A 9,289-nucleotide genomic window follows, 5' to 3' on the forward strand; every position below is an offset into this window, starting at 1 on the left:
TAAAACGGAACAATACATTTTGACTGTCCTCGAACTATTTAAAAAAAAATCTCAACACTTCAAATTTTCTTCCTGTTTCTCAATGCTTGGACTTACTGATCCCTTTTAGGACCTGGTAGAATCTCTCCAGCGCTCTTGGTCAAATTAATCATGCTTTTTTTGGTCAAGCTCTCTTAATGAGCTGCAGCCTCCCTCGTGGTTTAGCCTACTAATGGCCCCCATCTACATGCTTTCCATGATCATTGTTTAAAGGCTAATGCATGTAAAATCTCCTGATTGTTCACAGACTTCATGTGCTACCTGAATGCCAACGTTAAATGTGAAGGAGAAAAAAAGGGACAAACATAAGAGCACTTGTCCCCTCTTCCTCCAAATATGCTGCTATAGAAGCCAAGGATGTTTGTCCTGGTGACGAGTATCATTTTAGGACAGTGAACTTGCATATTGTGCATCTGACACTCCCTGGATACCCCTAGCTTTAGGGCATAGCACATCTTTAAATGTAACCCATCTCAAGATTCCCGTCTTCCCTTGTGCATGGCCTGGCACACAGGTCAGATCTTATCTGTACAACATTCACATTTTCATGTCTACCGCAGAAGGAACATACTGTAGCTAAAAGAGCACATCATTTTCTGCTGCTCTGGGATTTCACAGGCCAGGAAAGCTGAATTAATTGCTTGGGTAACCAAATGGCCCAGATCAGGAGGGCTACAAAACACATTAAAAAACATGCTGTTGTTCTGGAGAACCAAAAGAAAAATGTATACCCAATAATCATAATATAACATTATAGGTAAATACTAATTCTACTCTGAAAAAAAAGGAAAGTTAGCTGTTGACTTTTATTATTTTGACACAAGCCTTCTTTAAAACTAAAAAATGTTATAAGAGTGTAAATGACAAACAAATACAATTATTCACTCACTAAATGCAGACGGAACCAATGCTCAATTTTAACATACCAAACGAGTTAAATTGAAATGACCTATTCACAAGATTGTTGACTGTGGATTGATGCGACCCCATAACCGCAGGAACCTGGGTTCAGTTGTGAGTTTAGTTGATATCTCTAAAAGTTTTTATGCTCCCTTCGTGATCTGGTTTCCCTCTAAAAGGTTGTTTGTAATTAATGCACCTAAAATGATAATGAAAAAGTACATCCATATTTCATGGTATTTTTGTATGTTATTACATTATATGCTTTAGCTTTAGCTATACTGTGCATGTGTGCAGTGCTCTGGACTTGTTAATGGAAGCACAATATATAAAAATAAATTAAAAGTTCATTTCAAAAAGTGAATAAATGAAGAAGGCAAATTAGTCTGTTTGTGCCCACATCAAGAAAGAAAAACATTACAAAAACATTGCGCTTAAGGGAACAAAGGGCACAGCTAGCATCTGGCTTTGTGCCGAGGCCCATTGCTGCCTTCAGTATTGGAATCGAATTTCACAGTGACAGATTGCCCAGGCCAGTGCTATCTCTGTGCCATCTCTAGAGGCGATTGAGAGATAGAGCAAAGTGTGAAAGGTGTGTGTTGCTGCCGTGGAGGCAATTCCAAGGGATGGAAATGTCTCTTTGGTGCCATCACTAATGTATTAGCAAGTGTCTGTATAAAATAGCCTTTTAAGACAGCTTGGATTTAAAAAGCTAACACACAGCAGTGCTTTGTATCGTGACCTAATATATGTGTTCGTCTAAAATACTGTCTGCAGAATGGAGAAAAACGAGTTACTGTACTTGCTGAAACCACTTAAATGAATTTTACCCTTCATCCATAACCTGTGATTTCACATTGCATTTGACAAGCCTCGAAGCATATGGTTCAACTTGTCTGAAGCTGTAGGAATTTGGAGCCTAATGTCTTGACAGTAAAGTGATAGAATATTTTACTTTTCATTTACTGAGCTCAAGCAGTTCAGCTACAAATGGCTTTGATTAACTTTTAAGAGAAATGTTCTTGCCAGTGACATGGGAGTCAGCTGGCAACAAACACTCGGGCATATTCCAGAAGTCTGAGAAGACATGTCATTATTATAATGCCTGACCTTTATAAGATGGTGTGCTGGTCAAACAGGGTGCACATAGCTGTCAGTTACTGTGAGTCAGCCACAAGAAAGTACTGGAATAAGATCCATTTAAAGGCACTAAGTGACAAGTAATTTGAATGTACTGGTACTGGCAGAACCATCAATATGGAAACGCGTCTGGAATTTATTAAGTTAGGGGTGTGCTAGGCAGCTAAGCGATACTCTGCATTTATCCATCTGCCTGATATGCTTATGCAGACAGACAGGAAGGGAAAAGAGTGATCTGAAAGCAGACTGGGGGTAAAAGCTGAAGAGTTTTCAAGAGTACTGGACTAATAAAGCATGTACCATAAAAAAAGTTTTTTTGTAATTTTTTTAAAGGGTCTATATGTACACCATGCACCAAAAAAGAATTAGAAAATTTACACTAAAAAAATAAATTGCTACAGGCAAAATGCTGTCACGGACCTGAGTGCAATGCCTTGGAAAAACTTGCCAGCTGCTGAAAATTGGATTAGAAATGGATAATTCTAACTTAACGAAGCAGCTTCAGGGGTTGAATTAATTTCTGTAACAGCAGGGAGCAAGGTTACCATCTTGTGAAATCGAAATTTTCGAAAGCTCACTTCTCCCAGTTTTGCTGCTCTTTTGCCGGCTACGGAGTGGACTGTTTAAGCGAGGAAGAACGATACTGTGTGTTATATGCTAAAAGATGTTTTGAGATACAGGGTGAATAGTGAGACCATAGTATAGCAGAAATCAGTTAAATAATTATTTTATGAAAATTGTGATTAAAGGGTAATAAGTTTTCTTAGGCTTACTCAGCCAAGACAATCTAATTTGCTGGTAATTGAACTAGTATGAGCAATCATTTATAGTAAAACATACAATTTGTAAATCTCCCTATACACTGTATGACAAAATATTTTATATTCCACTATTGTGAAATGAACTATCTTGCTCATGTTATGGATATAGGTAAGATTTAACATTTGAATATTACAGCTATCAACCATATAATCAGATCAGGTTAGATTTACTGTATGAATATTGCAACTATCCATATAATCAGATCAATATGAAAAAAATACAAAAGAATTTTTAAAATTTCAGCTCTGACCATAAACCCAAAGCAAAACTGTACCAAATAACGAAAACTGAAACTACCCATCATTGACTGCAAATAGCAACATAAAATTGCACAGTGCTATTCTGCCCTCTAGTGGAAATACTTGATAGAAAAAAAAAAAAACGTAGCTATAACTGGTACAAAAATCTGTTTAAAAAGAAACTTTATACAAGTATACAATTAGTTTATTGTCCTTACTTAGCTAAAACGTGTACTGTTTATATCTCTTAATAAATCAAAGTTTTGCCATTAATGTTCTAGTAACAGTAACAGATAATATCATCATTTCATTTGGAAGCCATGGTGTAAGCCATTTAAGTACCACATGATGTCAAACTAAATTGGCAGGCAAAAAAGGTACAAAGAGCTAAATCTTTTACAAAAGATTTGTTTTATTTTACGTATTGTATTGAATTCTGTTTGAACATTTTGATATTTATTTTTGAATTATTTTTTGATGTACTTGTTTGTTTGGGGTAGTTTCTTTATTGAATAAATGTAAGTAATATTTATTAGTTTTGTTTCTTTGTCATAGGGTGTTTAATGATTTCCGTCTTCTATAAATTGTAGGCCGAGACTTAGAGTTGCAAAATTGCAATTTGGCCTATTTTTTAAAAAGATTCAGTCCTTTCTGTAGTTTTGTAGGCTGTAATCATAACAGTTCATATAAAATGTGAATGCGCACATTGTTGGTATCAAGTCTGTCTGCGCAAAAATAAATCTGATAATTGCTCACTTCAGGAGGACCCGTTCTGTTCATAACCCACTACTAAAGAAAGCTCTGTGGTGGAATTGGTCAAGAGCATCAAATCCCTTGGTGTGCACATGGCAGTTGAACTTACTTGATCTGTTAACGCCACCTCCATAGCCTTAAAGGTACAGCAGTGTCTCCACTTCCTTTAATATCTAAGGAAGGCAGGCCTACCCTCCAGTTTCTCACCATATTTTTCAGGGACACCACTAACAGCATTCTGATCAGCTGCATCCACTGTCTGGTTTGGGAACCACAGGGTCTCTAATTGCATGGCCCTACAATTGATAGTACATACAGCAGAAAAGATTACATTGCAGACTCTCCGAATTAATCTTTATCAAGCATTGCATCCATAAAGCTTAAAGCATTTTTACAGGGCCGTTCCCAGGGCCGCTCCCACAGGCTCTTTGTCCTACTTTCATCTGACAGACAGTACTAGAACATCTGAACCAGTTCTGCTGGGTTCTGCAACAGCTCCTACCTTTGCTGTCCAGACATAGTTCTGTGCTGCCTGCCCAGATCTGCTCCTTGCAGTTTTTTTTATACACAATACATTTGTTACATTTATTAATGCTATTTTATTATTAGTTGTAGTTATTATTTATCCATTTATTACTATCCATCCATCCATTATCTAACCCACTACATCATAACTACAGGGTCATGGGGGTCTGCTGGAGCCAATCCCAGCCAACACAGGGCACAAGGCAGGAAACAAACCCTGGGCAGGGCACCAGCCCACCACAGGGCGCACACACACACACACACACACACACACACACACACATTATTAGTACCTGTTCATTTTCCTATTATGTATTTATCTATTTATAATATAATATGGCTCTTTACTTGTCTTGCATTTGTCCTGTATTTATGTATATGTTGTACTGCAAACCTGGAGAAAGTTATTTCATGGCACTGTATGCTGGTATGATAATAAAGCTACTGGACTTGACTTGTTGATATTGGGTACAAATAAAGCTTTTAGAAAAGATCAATTTTAGTTAAGACATCTCTAATAGACTGAGCTGCACGTATTTTTATTAATTTCAAAAACTCACATTTACAAATTATAGCTGAATTTTTAAAATCATCTATCTTAAAACCGAGAAGCATTCTGTGAGAACTTAATTATTGGCTTCATTAACTCTTTCAACTTCACCATGAGAGAGACTTTATTTTAACTTGTATATTTCCCCCTCTGTCCTCTGACAGACACTCCTGATGGCAAAACAAATCCCTGATACAAGTCCTGAAATGAAATTCGAGTCACCAAGAAGTGGGTGAACTTCAATTTTATATATTGTACTTCTTTCAAAAAAATATATTGAAGAAATATGAACTTCAGTTAGCCAAAACCCTCCACAACTAAAAATTGCACATCAATCAATGCAATATTTACTTATTTACTTAGTTATAATCGAGTGTCTCCAAAAACGTTTCACCAACCAGATACCAAAATATACTCAGTTTTTACATGCATGATATTGTACAATACCATTTAAAGCATGCATTTTATGTACTCTACTGATGCATTTAATAATTCACTGCTATCTGTTTTTGATAAAGTAAATAAACAAAAATTTAAAAATGGTCCAACTTTCAAGGTAGTTAACTAAGTCCATGAATGTTCCCAAAGGTTGCGACAGACATATTTTCTAACTTGTTTTAATTATGGATGTGCCAGCTGGTTATTTTTATTATTATTGCAGTTGTTAAATTTGTTCTAATATATTTTCCTGCTTAGTAAGCACCTGGTGGATGCTAAAATGGAGATATTCTGGGTGTTTTGAGCAGTGCAGTTAGCCATACAATTATTCTTGTAGCAAACCATATATTTATCTGGTGAATAAACAAGAGCTAACATTACTTGCCCTCCTAAAAATTTTAATTTTTTTCTGGTATCTACTAACATTTTGCTTAAAAAGAGCAATAGTTTGTCTTTTGTGAAATCTCTTTACCTTTTTAGGAGGGTAGTAAAAGAGAAAGCAGGATATACAGGTTGCAAAGTATCATACAGCAAAACAATAAAGCTCAGCTTCTACTCTAAACAGGGCCAATTATAAAGTACTTCCTGTAACCAATGAATTAATGGACTTATTCTTTGATTTCATCAAATTGTGAAACTGCTTTGTGCTGTCATTTTGTTTGATTGAGGCCCACATTCTATTTTGGGTAGATTTTCCTAGGAGGTGCTCCTAGTTAGGGTTGCCAGATATCAAAGTAGCCAAAGGAGGATACAGAAGACAAGATAAGAAGGCAAAGAAGGATGCATTGAAAGTTTCACACAGGGGATCGAATTGAGATCTAGAAATGATATAGAACAAATCCCCGCTCAAAGTCTGGAGCATGATCATATTTATAAATGATATACTGTAGAATAGTGAGGGGGGTGCATTATCCCTCAAAGATTATACTTGAAAATGATAACAGAACATTTTCCCCTCAGAGATAGGAGTGGAGTGCAATAATCATATCTAAGAATGGAAGGTCTCAGACCCCTTTAACTGAATGGGACAGGTATGCAATGCAAAAGTTGGACATTTTCCTAGTTTTTGCATTGCCTGATGAACGGATGACATGAGGCCAAAAAAAAAAAGAATATGTCCTCCTTTGGTTGGATGTCTTTCAACCCTATTTCTATCTTCAAGATGAAGATGACCATTTTAGCTGGGCTAAGAATAAAACAGAAATCTGACTTGGATTAACAAAAGTCTCTTCCTTGTTTGGTTCTCTTTGAAAACATCTTCCACGGCGGTGAAAATAGAGGCTGATGCATTTGTGACATTGCTTCTTTTGGTTCTTTAACAGCTGTTTCACTTTCAATCAACTATTAAACATGTCCTGAGTTTTTTCCTAATGTAATTTGAAATCTTTTTTGAATAGATGGCAAAATTTTACCCTAACCCTAATGTCATTGTTTATTTTGTCAGAAAATAAAGTTTTTTTCAGATAGATAGATAGATAGATAACAAGATGCCAAACCAATAAAAATACAGCAAACAAATACAACACACACAGAAAACATTGTAAAAAGAAAACAAACAAAAGAGCCCTGAAAAAAAATATATATATATTTTTTAATTTTGTATTTTTATTCTTCTTTGTTGTTAATAAAAAAAACATCAGTAGCAGAGTTTCCAACATACCAGTCAAACGTCTGACAGAATGTCAAATGGTTGGCACCTTTACAAAATGACTGAGGAACATCACACTCTGTGTGTCACCGTTATAACAATGCCTGCTATAACATACACATTAATTATCATAGTTGTCTTAAAATTATGTGATTACCAGACAATGCTAATAAAACCAAACAAAAAAAAAATCCAGACAACGAAAATAAACATACAATAAACATTAAATTACTTCAGAAGTATCAGTGTGGAAACATAAAATGTCCTTAAATCCTATAGATATGAAATACTTGTGTCAGTTTTATGATTAACTTGCAAAATACCCGCGCTTCGCAGCAGAGAAGTAGTGTGTTAAATAAGTTATGAAAAAGAAAAGGAAACATTTTAAAAAATAACGTAACATGATTGTCAATGTAATTGTTTTGTCACTGTTATGAGTGTTGCTGTCATCAAGGATTTGATTATCATTATTTCTTTCAATCAGGTTCGTATTTGGAGGACGTGTTGTGTTCAAGTTACATTCCGTGTTTCTCAACCGTTGTAAAGATAACAGGTTTCATTCATCGAAGTGTTCACTACAACACCCGTGAATCTAAGATGTTTAACAGGCATTCCCGGTGTTAAGTTGTGGATTTGCCTGTGAATATTTAGCAGCAGCGTGTCTATGAACTTGTGGAAATGCCTGCGAGTATTTAGCGACAGCATGTCTATTAACTTGTGGATTTTTCTGCGAGTATTTAGCGACAGCGTTGCTATGAACTTGTGGATTTGCCTGCGAGTATTTAGCGGCAGCGTGTCTATTAACTTGTGGATTTTTCTGCGAGTATTTGGCGGCAGCATCACGAAGTTGTTTCCGTCTAGTTGCATCAGAAAATGTACCACAACGTCTGACATGTCTCCTTTTTACTGTTTTCTCACAGCTTGGATTGCTGCTGTCATAATCGGTTTGAGTTTCATGGTTTGTTTCAATTACGTTAGTATTTCCAGGACTTGTGTTGAAGTGACATTCGGCATCTGTCAAGCGTTGTAAGCATACAACCGGCTTCATCGATAACTTTGCATCGTAATAAATGAACAATAAAACAGCGGAGAAGCTGTGGATTAAATAAAAGGCTGCAGTTATCAGCAGGGAGACGTGAATACCGTGGCGAAGCAAAGAAGGGAAAGAAGAGACCGGAGCGATGGACGGCCTTATATGGGCAGGCAGTCAATTACGTGGGAGGCGTGGTAATGGGGGACGCAATATAGGCAGGCAGCCAACTACGTGGGAGGCGTGGTGATGGGGGACGTAACACCGCCTCACACGGCGACTGAGCTGCAGACTATGGACGTATATGTACATAGGTAGGATTCAATTATGACCATTACGCATAGAATTTCGAAATGAAACCTGCTTAACTTTTGTAAGTAACCTGTAAGAAATGAGCCTGCCAAATTTCAGCCTTCTACCTACATGGGAAGTTGGCGAATTAGTGATGAGTGATGTCAGTCAGTCAGTCTTCTTAATAATTTTGAGCATCTTTACATATTTTCTTCATAGCATATGCAAATACTTTTCCAAAAGTGAAAATAGAACATAAATAAAAGATCTACATTTATGTGTAGATTGGGAAAAAATAGGAAAGTGTCTCAGAAATTACATTCTAAAAATTCATGAGAACCTAGAAAATCTAATGTAAATGATGCTGGAATACAAACTGTCATGCTTATTATATATCAATAAGTAGTACCAAGTGCTATCTAAAAAAAAATAGGATTGGTAATATTTGTAAAATAAATACATTACTCTCAAGTGTAACCTTCTTCAGTTTACAGCAATGCTGCACTTTGGCTTGATTGGTGATAAAATTATTCATTGTTCTTCATTATACTCTGTGTTCCCTGGGTTAATGGTGATGCTTTTTTGTGCTTGAAGTATTTTGGTTAATTAAACCAGCAACCTAATTACCATAATAAGGAAATAACAGTGACTTGCCACTTACTTTAGATTTAGAAATTACATGGTTCTTAACTTTTTATTTTTCTTATTTGCATACAATTTTCTTGTTGTTTCACTTATTCTCACTATGGGGCTTGTTTAAGTGTAGATTCATTAATTAGTTTATAGTGTGTCATTATCTGTTTCTATTCTATTCAGCTACACTTTTTATTTGAGCATCCCCCTTGTGCCATGCTTTTTGACTATTTAATGATGGTTAAAAGTATTTACGTTTAAATGGAAAGTTTCTCACCAGT

This window comes from Polypterus senegalus, chromosome 7 (genome assembly GCF_016835505.1).
Source record: "Polypterus senegalus isolate Bchr_013 chromosome 7, ASM1683550v1, whole genome shotgun sequence".
NCBI classification, from domain to species: Eukaryota; Metazoa; Chordata; class Cladistia; order Polypteriformes; family Polypteridae; genus Polypterus; species Polypterus senegalus.